Source organism: Puntigrus tetrazona, chromosome 25, assembly GCF_018831695.1.
Source record: "Puntigrus tetrazona isolate hp1 chromosome 25, ASM1883169v1, whole genome shotgun sequence".
In the NCBI taxonomy this organism is placed as follows: domain Eukaryota; kingdom Metazoa; phylum Chordata; class Actinopteri; order Cypriniformes; family Cyprinidae; genus Puntigrus; species Puntigrus tetrazona.
In genome coordinates, this window is record NC_056723.1 from 14,139,893 (window position 1) to 14,154,327 (window position 14,435).

The 14,435-nt window shown below is 38.9% G+C and overlaps 1 protein-coding gene across 3 annotated transcripts in view; it reads left to right on the forward strand.

The window, feature by feature from the left end:
- The window catches only part of rassf7a (Ras association domain family member 7a), a 28,568-nt gene that overhangs the window by 4,185 nt on the left and 9,948 nt on the right, over nt 1-14,435 (forward strand). The window lies entirely within an intron of this gene.

A 14,435-nucleotide genomic window follows, 5' to 3' on the forward strand; every position in this document is an offset into this window, starting at 1 on the left:
TTTATTTTACGCCTGTGCACAAGCTGCTAGCTGTGTTTTCTGTGAAAATTGCCTTTTACAGTCTGTCTTTCAAATAAATGCCACTTGGTTTTATTTATTTTGTAAATATGACTCAAGTTCTTGTACGTACAGCATATTATAATGGCTCTTTTGTACATAGCTGCGTGTGTGTTTTTGCTCATTGAATGACAGCGTGTCATTACTTTCTTGAAATTGGTGGTGGCCCCGTTGCCCTCAGGAATGATTCCCTTCCTGGAATCCGTCCAGTACCGTCATCTACACAAACCTGCTTCATTCTCACCGTCTCCGCAGCACCTACAGCGCTCCTGAAACCCAACAAAGCCCCATTCATGCCGGAGATCCGCTGGCCGCGATTCAGCAACATCTGCTGGATGTGTTCTCAAATTGTTATGACATTTGGTTATCAGGCTTTACAAATGAATTAACAAGACTAATTCCTGTGAAATGGAACGAGAGCGTCTTTCCGCGCGTCCGCTGTCTCTTTGATGGCGATGAAGGATGAAAGCGAAATGTTTTGAAAGCGCCATTGTTCTCCGTGTTTGGATGTCTGTCAGACGCCGGTGCCGGGGGCCTTTGAAGGATGAGTTCGCATGGCTTTTGTTTCTCGTGCCCCGTGACCCTCAGGTGATTTTCTTCATACCCCTCTTCCTGAGCTTTTGAAAGCCTTTCTGACGGAAAGAAAAACAACCGTCCCACCCAGAAGCGTGTTTTCACCTCTCTCTGGAGGTGAGATGTTGACAGTACTGTCAGTCTCCAGCTAGTTAGTTGCGTTTGCCAAGACAGGCTTCTGTTATCATTACTCTTAAGATTTGAGATTTACTGGTCTTAGGTGGTTTAGTTGGTCTCCCAGCGGTTTATCTGGTCAACCAGCTGGTCTCCAAAATGACAAATGCCCAAATCCTCTCTAAAAGCGACACACAGGGCAGCTTGGCCAGGATTGGACACCCGCTGACCACCTAAGACTGCTTTAAGCTGGAGATGCTCATAATGGTCTTGATGTTGGGGAGTTGATCTGGTTTATTTTTTTAGAAGTACATTAAGGGTTTGGGTTAATATATAATGCAGGGCACTATATAATGATCAAAGCTGAATTTTCAGCATCATTAATCCTTCTGTTAGTCTTCTGTATATAATATTCAATTAAGCTGAGCAGAACATAATCACAAAACTTCTGCCCATGTATTTCTTTCCATAGAAAATGAATCAGCGTTTTCCCTTTCCGAATGTACACTTTTCCTAAATAATCATCAGAATTATAAATAACGTGTAACTGCAGTTTTGTCAACTTCGCTTTGAGGAAATGACCTAAATAGTGGCACGAAAGATCAAGTTCAGTCCGTTTGGATTTTCTGGGTCCGCTTTCTCTGGATGTTGCAGTGTTTTTAGCGCAGGATTATCTTCTATTGAGCGATGAATGTTTCTTTAAAATCTTAGATGTTGGATATATTTTGCTTCGGGGCTGCGTTCAAAATAGAGCCGAAACTCAAGCCGTTCTGAATCGTCTCGAGCCTGAGGAGAAAGGAGAAAACTTTCATTGTGGACAATGTGATTTGGGGCCGTGCTTTATTGAGTTATGGGAGTTGAACTGCAAAATGAGCAGTGTAGGTCGCGCCGCACACAAATCCCAGCAAACGACAAAGAGCTCTGTCATCATGAGGTGACCGTAATGACAGAGTCGGGCTATATTTAACCACGCTGCCTATAAACAACAATCAAGCAGCGCTACCTTGTTTTGTTCCTTTTCACTTCATCCTGCGCTTCATGCCGAAGCAAAGCATCTCCTGCGTTCCAAACATAATGAACTGCTTTGTTTTGTTTTGGTTTTTTTTGTTGTTTTTTTTACATTTTTGAAAAATGCCATGCTACGCCAGAAACTTGACTCAACTTGGTTCCGGTAGTTTGATGTTAAAGCTACTTTATATATAATACGTTGTCTACAATTAAAAAGGAAAGTCGTTTAAAAAATACATGCAAATACAATTTGTACATCCACGAAAAAGTTTCCGTATATTTATATAAAAATGTTTTTATTGTTTTTTTTCTTTTCCACCATGATCTATGACTGTCCTCAACAGCCGTGTCAACGTCTAGCACATAGAGGTCTATACATAGATGCCTCATTAGTGGCTAGTTAGTTTCTATTAGTTTCTATGGGTTGCAGTAAATAAGGATCTATGTGTATATGTCTATGTGCCAGAGCATGTTGACCTTTTTGTTTCTTTCTTTTGTCAATTATTCCATACTTTTAATTTTCTTTGTCTTTGTCGTGCTTTTCCAACAATAAGCTGGGTAACACTTTAGAATACAGTTCCATCATTAATGAATAACTACACAACAACACATGAGTTGTGTGTGTGTGTGTGTGTGTGTGTATATAAAACGGTTTTTGATTAGGGATTTGTGAACTACCAATTTCAACTGAGTGTGCTATTACTTACTAAACTGTTTCAGAGTTTCTTGTTAGTTAATAGTAGTTACTCCAATGTTAATAGTGCATTTGTTCCTGTGTAGTTATTCATCAACGATGGAACAGTATGGAACACTAAAGTGTTACCATAGGCTGTGTGTGTGTGTGTGTGTGTGTGTACGCGCTATCAAGGTCAAAATATTTTATCAAGCAAAAATGTTTCACTTCCCTCTTGATAAAGTGCTTTGCTGGTTATTTGTAACAAGAAAGGTTCATAGCCTTTCCAAAAACATCATCCAAGGTCATTTGTGCAGACGCGCAGTCAAAGGAAGATGAAAATCTGACCATCATGTTGTCTCAAACCTGCACAACTTTCCTCCTCCTGTGAACTCTTGAGTGTTTGGATGAAGTGTTGTGGGTTAAAAATGAAGTTTTGAGCACCTGCCTCATGCTTTGTCCACTGATCTAAAGAGACTCGAGTGTCGCTGGATTTTAAAGCGCACCTGCTCTTTGAAAACATCTGCATGAATGGGGAAACTAATGGGTTGCGTCTGTTCACATTTTACGTTGAAACAAGTTTAACTGCAGGGTTCTTTCTTTTATGATGGTGCATTTATTCTTTTACAATGGCTTTGTTTGCCAATGGAAGTACAATGACTAGGTAGATGAGGTAAGGAAGCAGTCACGTTCCTATTCAGGCCGGTCCTTTCACGACTCGTTTGTGTTTCTTCATAAAGTAGGTCATGCGGTTATCAGGCATGCTTTCTGATGTCTGTAAAAGTGGATGACTTTTGCATTTCATTTTCTCTTTTACCGCCTAGAAAAACTTATCTAATCTTTAAAATGATTTACTCACCAGTTTTATTACACAAGTGTGGACCCCTTCATAGGATAAGAACCATATTATCAGACATTTTTGTATATTTGTAGGGCTGTAATAAATAAAACAATAAATTACATTTTTAATCAAGATCACGATACGTGATATTTGTTTGTAGCGTAATCATCATTGATATTGGCCTTGTGGTTATTTAGAAGAGTTTAATTTAATTTGGCATTTGCATTTTCTTGCATTAGTAACAGCCCTCTACAAGTTTGGTTATGGTTGCTAGATTTCAAGAGTTCAAGTGTCCCCAACCAAGCAAGCCAGAGGCGACAGCGGCAAGGAACCAAAACCCCATCCATAGAGAATGGAGAAAAAGAAACCAGACTCAGTTGGGGCCAGTTCTCCACTGACCGGACGCCCAGCACTTAACTTCCAGTTCAATTTTAAATGCAGCTGTGTCAGATAGTGCAAATGGCTTGGTGTGTATGTGTGCGCATCAGGATCTGGTGATCTGTCCACAGAGCGCTGATGAACATAATCTCTGGGTGCTGATCCACCATCTAGTCTGGATACAAACTGTGAAACAGATTAAGAAAGAAACAGGACTAATATTAGCGTAGATGCCATTCTTTTTACGATGTCACAAGTACATTGTGTTTTAGGAGTAGTGTTCCCGGTTCCAGCTGATCTAATTAATGCAGCCTAAAAATCCTTTAAAGGATTTGAATAATAAAAGTGTGTTGGTGTGTTGTGTAGGCTAGGTTCAAAAGATCTGTCTTTAATCTAGATTTAAACTGGCAGAGTGTGTCTGCTTCCCAAACAGTGTTAGGGAGATTGTTCCAGAGTTTAGGTGCTAGACAGGAAAAGGATCTGCCGCCCGCAGTTGATTTTGATATTCTAGGAGTTATACTATTGTTTAATAAACACACCCCAGTGTGACTCTCCATCCACATCAGTAGGAGGCAGTACAGAGTCCAATTAATAGTCTTCATGTGACCTTTCAGTAATGTAGTTAAACGCAGACATTAAAATGTGAAATACATTAAACACCTTATTGATGTATATTTTGTACAAATAATAAATACCCCAGATGTTTAGCGTAGCGTATACGTACACAAATATATGCATTCGCACGTTTTGAAGGAGAACTGTAACCCGATACTGAGGGAATGTAAACTTGCCCCGGGACGGCTGCAGAGAGTGTGGGGGGTCCGAGGTCCCGCGGGGGATGGGCAGAGATTACAGGTTTTGGGAGTTTCCCTCAGGAATGCCAGTGTCAGTGGAACGTAAAACAGACAAAAACAAGACTTATAATCACCTTAATCCCACAGAGTCGGCCAATCCCAGACCAGAGCTGCCTCGTTCACACTTCACCAAACTGCTGAAGGTATTGTCAATGGTGTCATGAACGTGGCAGTCGCGGACCGATGGAGTTACGTAATAAAGCATTGGTGCAGAAGGTGATTGTTTTGCGCTCGGTGGCGTATGAACGAGAGGATGCATTAATAATTGACCGCTGGTTTTGTTGTGTGCACATGTTGGTGTGTGTCGTGTGGGCAAACATGCTGACAGAAATCAGGCCATTACTCACTCGCTTATTATGCAGTGGCAGCGCTGTATAGAGATATAGATAAGAGATGCTTACATCTACAGTATATAGATGCCACTTCTACAGTTGAGATTCACAACCAGTCTAGATATAGGTTATATTTAAGTCCATTGATTTATTTGCTTACCTGCTTAAAGTAATTTTTCTAACAAGAAATCACGTTTTCCAATGTGATAATCACAATGGATAAGAACTATATTGTTTTATATCAGTATTTTGAACCGCCTTTTATGAATAATCAACTGTACATGCATACGAAAGATTATAGATTTAATAACTTTATTCTTTTCTTTGAATTTTGATGTATACAAACCTTTGTTTGTTAGACAGTTTATAAAATATCAAACCCAATAGAACTTTTTTGTATTTTTCACACAACTTTGTTCTGCGTCAATCATCTTGTTCAATAATTGAATTAATGTCTGTAATCTTTTTTTTTTCTTTAATTTAAAAACCAATTGCAATATTTATAATCTAACTAATTGTGAATCATAAATTGTAAAAAAAAAAAAAAAAAAATCAAACAAATGGGCACATTAAGTTAATGAGAGCTTAATTGTCAAAAAATCTTTATATGCATGTTTTTGATTGGTTTCCTTCATTTGTTTTTGTGTTGTAATGCGATACAGATTTGTTTTTAATGGATTCACCCTCATAACCATCGTGGCGGGGCTGTTTGTTCATTTGAGTTTTTGCTGTGTTTGGTTTCTATGGGAAGCTGATGGTCCGGTTTCAGTGTTTCAACAACAGCACATCATTACCAACAGAAAGAAAACATCACAGATGTGGGATTCAGTCCAGATCAAGTCTATTTTTATTGCTTCTGGTGTATTTTAGTGCTAACGTTCGAGGCAGAACTGAGACCTCGGTTAAATCTGTTAAACTTTCCTCTGAGCACCTGAAAGAGACGCAGATCTGTTTTTGAAGAGCTGAACATGTGACTTCCGTCGCAAGCGTCTGGTTACACTCACACACGGAGAGCTGACTGAAAAAACAGCTACTGATGCTCATTCGGCTCGAGATAAAAACTATACCCCCGCTTTCGCAGACGAGGCTTAAGCCTAGTCCTAGATTGAAATGTAAATCTGAGCCGTTTCAACTGAGGAAAAACTTGCACTGACTGATCTTAAAACGTGTCAGTGCCTTTGTTTTGTCTTAAGATACACACCAGTAATGCTTTTTTTCTAAAGCAAGTTTATAAAAATAAGTTAAATGTCGTAATTGAACTACGGCCTAATCCTGGCTTAAGCTAAGACTGGTCTATTAAAACCATGCTAGAATGTCCAAGCTTTTGTATTTGAATTAAAAAAGCATAGTTTTTCATTTTATTTATTGTAATTTTGCTGTGTTTTGAAAGTCCAAGACAAGGATGGATGAAGATATAGATGGATGGACTGAAATGGATGGAGATTGATATAAATCTAAAGGAAATTTAATTATTTATTTGTATAGTGACATTTTATGCATGAAGTCAGGGTATTAAATATTAAATGTTTAAATGCAAACTCGTGTACAATTTGAGACTAAAACTCCCATTAGATTTGATTTATTTAGGGGGAGTCTTTTGTTGTCGTTTGTTTTGCATGCAAACACTGTACTTTATAGTAGATCAGCTGTTAGAATTAGATTTGTGCTAGCTTTGTAGAAAAACAACCTGAAACTGGTCTAAGCGCTGTATGCCCCTCTAGATATGGATGGGTGTTGATAGTGAGGGACAGAAACTGGTGAAAACAAAAGACACTCCTCCTACCTGGAGATGTGGGCGGAGCTTTGCCATGTCAGCAGAGTTCAGAGAGAGAGAGAGAGAGAGAGAGAGCTGTGGCTGTGAGAGGGAAGTGCTGTCATTCCTGAGGAGCGCTCACGAGCAGAGCACACACACAGGATCTGAACATCTGTCTCACACTCGCTGCAGAGCTGGATCTACACCGTCTTTCTGCTTTCGTGTGGAAGTAGCCGTCGAAGCCTGGAGGAGCCGCGTGAAGTTTTTTTTTTTTTTTTTTTTTTTGAGGTAAGAGAGCGCTGTTCTCCTCGTGTTCTGGAAGTCAACCTGTGGCTTCAAATCAACCTGTTGACCTCCGTCAGAGCGCCGAGATCTCGGGGTCAAAGTCATCGTACATCTGCAGGAAAACTTTACTGCTCAGAGGGCGCGCTTTAATCGCTTAATGGAGGGTTGAGTTACGGTTTGTTTAAACATCAACTGCGATTCAGACATTTCTAGAAATAAACAGAAATTGGACGCGTGAAATGAGATGAATCGGTCTTGGATGAGTTTGATGAGGAATAAGATCAGTTGCAGTTTTTTTTTTTTTTCCTGAAGGTCTAGATGAGAAACATTTGAGAGTCATTTTCTCAGAACTATTTGAACAGTACACATGTTTTGGTCGTGGGATACTGCTGAGATATTAAACATTTATCCTTAGTTTTTGTTTTTTTTTATAACAAATTTGATTACAGTAAGCATATAAAGTAGCTATGTGAGTGATGTTTATGGAATAAAACAAATCTGGTTAGAAATCATAGTGAGACTTTGGTGTCTTAGAAAATCTGAGCGCTGTTTGAGACGCTGATGAGATTTCCTTTAAAACTCCAGAAGAGGTGCATGGCATTTTTTTCAGAAGAAAATTCTGAGCAGTAGATATCACTTTTGATTTCCTTTTGGTTTTGAGAAAAGCTGGGAAATTTAAAATCTCTTGTGAACTTCCTTTTGTGAAGGACCTGCAAACATTAGCTTTTACACACATTTGATGAGAATTTAGTTTACATTTCAACTTTTAATTCTAGGCGTCTTGGAAAATCTGTGCACAATTTGAGACATTATTAGTGAAAATGAAAAAGTTACAGAAAATAGAAAAAGTTTTTCCTCAGATTTAAATCTCCATTTAGTCCGTTGTGCTCTGGGTTCAGTTTTTTTTTTTTTTTTTTTTTTTTTGTAAATGTGAATTTTTTTTTCCTTTCAATATTTCTGTCACTTTTGACTCCAAACATCTAACAAAAAAAACATTAGACATGGTCTGTATGTGTTGGATAATGGATGGTAGCATGCAGCTTGAATTTGATTATGCGTCTATGCGTTTAGATCTACATTAATCATGCTTCTGTAACAGGCCGCTTCCCACTAAGTCCTTTCAGAACTCGCTTTTGCATTTAATCTAACCAGATTTCCCCCGTCAGCCTGCGTTTAACCACATTCGGCCCGTTAATGACCGGACTGCGTTCTTGAAAGTCCAGCACAGGCACCAAATCTGGTTAGTGTATCATTAAGGAGTTATCTTATTATTCCAAACGTAAAACCTTTCCAAGCGTTTACAACTCCAGGCGAGTATTGCAGACGCAGCACTTGTTGAATGCGGCTCACGTGACGTTTATTCGTGACTAATCGAAGTAAATCGGGTGACGTGGAGTCAAAGGCAGCAGGTCATCGGCTCAGCTCTGGTTAAAGCGATCGTTCAGCACTTGGCTTGTTAAGCTGATCAGGGCCATGCTGGTGTGATGTACTGTCAGACGGCTCCGTTTAGCCTTCGCCCCGTTTCTGATGAGAAACGGCAGGTCTGAGAACACAGCTGTCCGTTAGAGAAGCAGGCGCACTGCAGCGCGGTGCTAAAACATTGATCTAGAGAGAGAGTGGACGCGGGGAGAGTCGATAGTGACCGTGGCCGGGCAGAGATTATTGCGTTACACAGGAGAGTGAGTGTCAGGGACGCCCAGTTTAGACCAAGGGCGCATTTTAAAGGGATAGTTCACCCTTGTGTCGTTCGCTCAACTTCTGAATACAAATGTAGATATTTCTGATGAACTTCGAGAGCTCTCTGAACCACATGGACTACGCTTAGAATCAGTAAAAAGATCGTTAAAATATTCCATCAGTGGTTCAACTGTGATTTTTACGAAGCTACGGGACAACAAAAACGACAAATTCAACAATTCCTCTGCCCCACATCACCGTATAACACCATTTTGTAGAGTATCGAATTGTTGTATGAAGTCGTTATTTTAGTTTTGTTTGCGGACAAAAAGTATCGAAAATATAAATGCATAAAATCAAAAGTTTAGATGTGTCCTTTGAATTTTTGGTAATTAAAAAATACAGTATTCGTATGGATCTTATGTTTTTAAAATGATTTGAAAAACCACGAATATTACGTTTTAGAATATTAGATTTTGATAGGAGTTTGTAACGAGAACAGACTTACAAATCTAAGGCGAGATGTCTTCATAAATTATAGAGATGCTATGCGATTTTTCCATTTACTCCATTTAGATTTTTCAAAACTTCCTTTTGGAGAAATTCGAAATACAGTTAACGTATAAAGGAGCTATAAAAATTATTTTAGAAGAATTTTAATCATCTTGAGCAGCATGATTTTTTTTAAACTTGTACCATGTTTTCAGTTTGAATACTCGCGTATATCTATAGGAAGGACATCATGGTCTTTTACTAAAAGATGATGTACAGAGTGAGGTTCATTGGCTCTTGTGCTGAGTACTAAACCTTCACCGAGTTCTCTAGATCAATGTGGAGAAACGCACACAAGCTTTCATTAGGGCTTGCTTGTGAATGCTCCTGTGCATTAAGATGGACCGTTTCACCTCCAAATCCTTCCCTTGTCAGCATTCAATAAAACCTCCTGTTTCTCTCCCTTGTTATCTCCGGATCTTTCCAGATGTCTGCGTCTCTGCAGCTTCTCATGACGTGAGCTTCTGCCTTTCACACCCCATTGACAAACTCAGGAAGGTGTAAAAATATGCGTTCAAAAGTGTGAAGATTCCCAGATAACACAATAAAAAGCTTTTGATTTTCTGTCAAGGTCAGAGTTTCTAGACAAATCAAAGCCACATACATGTAGCGTGTGCAGACCCACGGTTTTGGAAACGTTTAGAAATAGCAGCAGAAACTTTCATGTGGAAAGCAAGTAGAAAGTTGCCATAATTTTGTCTGAATTTTTTTTGTAGAACTTTAAGGAATGTATTAATTTATTTAGGCCGTACCATCCAAATTTTTTAGAAAGTTAGGACCGTTACAGAAGTGAGTTGTTGAATATGTCCTCTGGCAGGAATGAGGTCTCCAGAGATCTTTACGTACAAGAGCAGGTGAAGATATTCTCCTGCTGCTTTAGTGGTTATTTAATGCCGTTGTCAATGACATTGACTATAGCTGCATTTTTTGTCTGATGTGAGCAAGAAATGGAAAAAGCATAACAACCATAAACACTGTCTGCTTACCCAACACAAAAACAACAGCTGACAACATCCTCAAAGCAACTATCATCTGTGAAAATCTGCAAGGACACGCAAGATTTTGTCTTTTGAGATATATTTATACATAGAGCGCATTTTCCATGTAACTTACGAATCTAAATTCAATTTGATATTTTTGGTAAACCAAGAAAAGTCTGCAAAAAGTCATTTGGCGTAACCAAATATATCATAGGATCCATAAACACACTCGGGTGTGAAATCTCTTAAAGTATCAAGATAGTTTTAACATTTTAAGAATATTTATATTTTATTTAAATCACGATTACAATGTCGAATATTCAAGATGAACAGAAGATATGTAGTCGTAAAGTTTTAATTATACCCCAACGTAGATTGCAAAAATAAAAGTCTTTTACAAGAAATATTTTAAACTAGAATTTGAATAGATCTTATTTTGGTCGCATTTATCGTAAACGTGGGATATTAGACATCCTCAGATTAAGTCTGGTTCCTCGCTCCAGTCTGAAACACTTCTAAGTCTCACGAAGTGTCAGTTTGCGAGACCAATGTTATTTTTAGCAAAGCACAGTCTTAACGTTTTCGCAGGCGGCGACGCTTCTATTTTCTTCCTCATCTCAGCATCTGCTGTTAATTTAATTCTGCACAATCACGGTTCAGGAAAAGGTTTAGTCGGTCTCATTTTCTCATGTCTCATCCTGACGCCTTTTACAGCGTTTCTCACAAAGCTCAGTTGTTCGATAATCTTTGGTAATCTAAAAGAGCTTAGATCTCAATCCTCAGAGTTGTAACTTTGTTTCATCCTCGGCTCCCATGTCTTGACTGAAAAATCAATCTTGTGTGATGCTCGGAATCGCATGCATACTAATTTAAACGCTTGTCTGGTCCGGGAGGCTGGCACAGGCGTAGTCTTTCTGCGAGATGCATCCAGGAGACTGGCAATCGTGTGAAAACTCAGGGTGTTGACGCTATCCATGTCCCAAGGCTGTCTGAGTAATTATTTAGCAAAGCTCACATAATGAGAGTGAGTTCGCTATGCTTCGGCGGCCTTCACCCATATAAATATCCTCCCTTGGAAACCACAAGCTGTTCACCACTGTTGCTTAGAGCCGTTGCCCCAAAGTTCCCATCTGTGCCGCTACTTGACTGCATAAGTAGACCAGCCATTGACTGGCAGTTTAATTCGTTACTAAATACGCCACGAGCAAACCCAACGGCGACCATCCACTTTCTCAGTGACCTTCTTAAAAACTTCAGCACAAGAATACTGTACGCCATGACTTAACCTTGAAAGTCACTTATTGTATCTGTATTGAAATGTTTATTATAGGACTGGGTATTGAAACAGAGTATTGATTTTTGACAGCCATGATAATCAAGGAACTAGGGAACTCTAGGTTGGTACAGTACTACAATATTAAATGCTAAAAAAAATTTTTTTAATCATTTATTTAGCAAAATGCTCATCCCTAGGAATTTTTTTAACCATACCTTCAGGTTTGTGGTTATTGAATTATTTTTCAGTCACGCCCTAGTTTGCACGTTTACTAAAATTTCTACACGTTAGAATGGTGGATATTTATCCCAACTGTTTTGTTCTGTTGATGACACAAATTGATGTCGACTCATCCACTCTTTTGGAGGGAAGAAAGCCTTCCTCGTGGATTTTCAGCTTCTCCACACTTGCAGGAATAGCGATCTGGGATGGAGCAGGCAGGGGGATGTCAAGAATGCACGCACTTCTCAGTGCTCCCACACCAGGAATGCGATGTTTCGTAACCCATGCATTCCACTAACGCTTTGACTGTGAATCAACACTGAGGTTTCCCGCCACAGGGACTGGATGTGTCACCTGAAATTGCACATTCCAGACCTTTTCCAAGCATTTACTGAAAGTTGTAAGGGCCTAATACAGACCCCTGACCTTCACCGGTGGAAAGGTGATAAACGGTCGTGTGCTGGTATTGGTAGGAGGTTTTTTTTTACAAATCTTACTCATACAGGGTGGCATTAGTCAGCATTCAATCAAGCATGGACTTTTGGTTGGTCATCAGAATGACTTGCTGACTAGTCTGTATACAAAACGCCCCTTCAGTAGAGTGACTAATAAACTAATGAAGAACATTGACTTGAACTTTTTGACGGGCATTGATTGTGATCTGACTATTACTGTTAGACCCTTAGCATGCTAAAGCAAAGCACAGTGCTTGTATAGAAACCAAACTGCATCAAATATGCACCTTCACCTTCTAATTCTAAAAATTCTATTTCTAACTGACTAGTTTGTTAGTCTCATTACATAATTACATTGAGTTTAAAACACAAAGTATATTTAAAAATATTGAAATTGCATTTAATAACCCTCTTACTCATGAGTAAACCATTCAAAGACAAGTTGGTCACGTAAAGATTACAAAGACCAACTTTATTTTATTTGGAATGCGTTTCATTGAATAACGCCCATTGAAACCTCAATATAAGTAAACTGGGTCAACGTTGAGTTCATGTTGACTTCAGGAAGTTTCTCTTCAAAAAGAATTTGATGATGGATGTATAGTTTGTGCACCTGTGAAAAAATATCCACTTCTATACAGTCCGACCACGAGGGAGTTTGCTCTTGTTTTTAATATAGCCACTCACAGTAGGTGCACCTGTTCTGTCTTGCATTGAAAATAGGCCAATGCCTCAGGACTTCTTTTGCTGGCGATCTGTCTTTTACACCTCAGGCTTTGATATTCATCATTTCGATAAATTTGGAACAGAATGCAACATTATTAAAAAAAAAGCGTGGAACACGTTTTTAAATGATTTCGCACAGCAGGCATGCAAAAGATTATTAAATAACACATGAACCCGAAGTCTCGCACTGCATGCAAGCAAATTTAGAGAACGGAGGCAGTCTGGCTAAAATCGGCATGGCTTGTAACGTCAGTAAACAGAGACTCCATTTCATTTCCTTAGAGGAAAAACACATTTAATAGGTTATGACAAACAGCAAAGCTCGAAATAATGTTTTAAAGCTGCTTTCTCTCTTCTAGAGCTTGTTGCACACGACTGATGTTATTTTCTCAGCAGATTCCCTTATGGTCCCCTCACACCTGGACGGTTTTTCTCATGAGAAGTGAAATCCGCCCACCTGTCTTAAAGACTGGAATTACAACCCATGCGTTTATACTTGACGTCTTACAGATTCTTGCGGTTGCGCTCAGAATTGGTTTTCCAGATGGTGTCGGACTCGAGATTGGCCTTAATTTGTGATCTTTTTGCGAAGTTCATTTAGAAGCCCGAAATGCAACTTCCCATTGGAGGCTTGACAAAAATGCTTTGCCCACACACTTGCAGTCTCTCGCTCGGTGTTTATCCCACTTGCTGAAGCCAAGATAGGGATTTCTGGGCAGCGAGTGGAGACAGCCTCTTTTGTTTTCCCAGGCTGCCTTTGTTTAGATTAGGGGTGAAGCCTGGTCACTTTTGGTGCCCTCAACATTCCTCTGTCTAAAGGCAAAGGGTCAGCACTTCTAGCGTTCGTGCAGTCGTAGAAGGCTAAAGCTGCATTTAATTGGTGCTTTCAAACATCAGAATTTGTGCATTGGAAAAGTAAAAGTGGCAATGCACTTTCAGCTTAATTCTAATTGAAAAGCCTACAGTTAAACTAATGAACAATGTTTTGACATAAAAATTAAGAGTTCAATTATGAGTTGAGTCATTCTAAACCAGGGTGCCAGACTTTAATTGTCTTAAATATGAAAAATTAGACTAACTGCATTTATTAGAGAGAATATTTAACACATTTTTTACCGTGTTAATACAGTATTGTAAGTAGCATTAAAACAGCTATTGCAATTCTGTAGACTTTTCCTCTCCCATTGGCGCTTTTATGGAATTACACTCTTAACGCTATTTGGCCCAGTTTAATGAATCTGGCTCTACAACTTGTTTGGCATCTGTGATGTTCTTTTTGAGTACTCACTGCTGTATCATTATAGTGTTTGGAATTCATCTCAAAATCTGCTACATTAAAGTAGTGTAAAATGTTTATTTCAACGAAACGCAACTGACTATGGCATAAATCAGCTTAACACAAAATCCTCAACCCATTTGCTTCCATAATCTTAACATATTGAGTGAGAAATAATCTAGAGCACGACTTGATTATATCTTTTGAGAACTGTATTCATGAAAATTAACTTTTAAAAAGAATATTTACTATTGCATTAACAGTAAGAACAGAAGTGTATATTAAAGTAAACACATCTGTCTGGATTGGTAATTTAGACATAGGACAGTTATAGACTCAAGGTTTTGCGTTTGTTGCTGGCAACAAGGCCATTATGAAAGAATGTCTGCTCTGGTTATAGCTG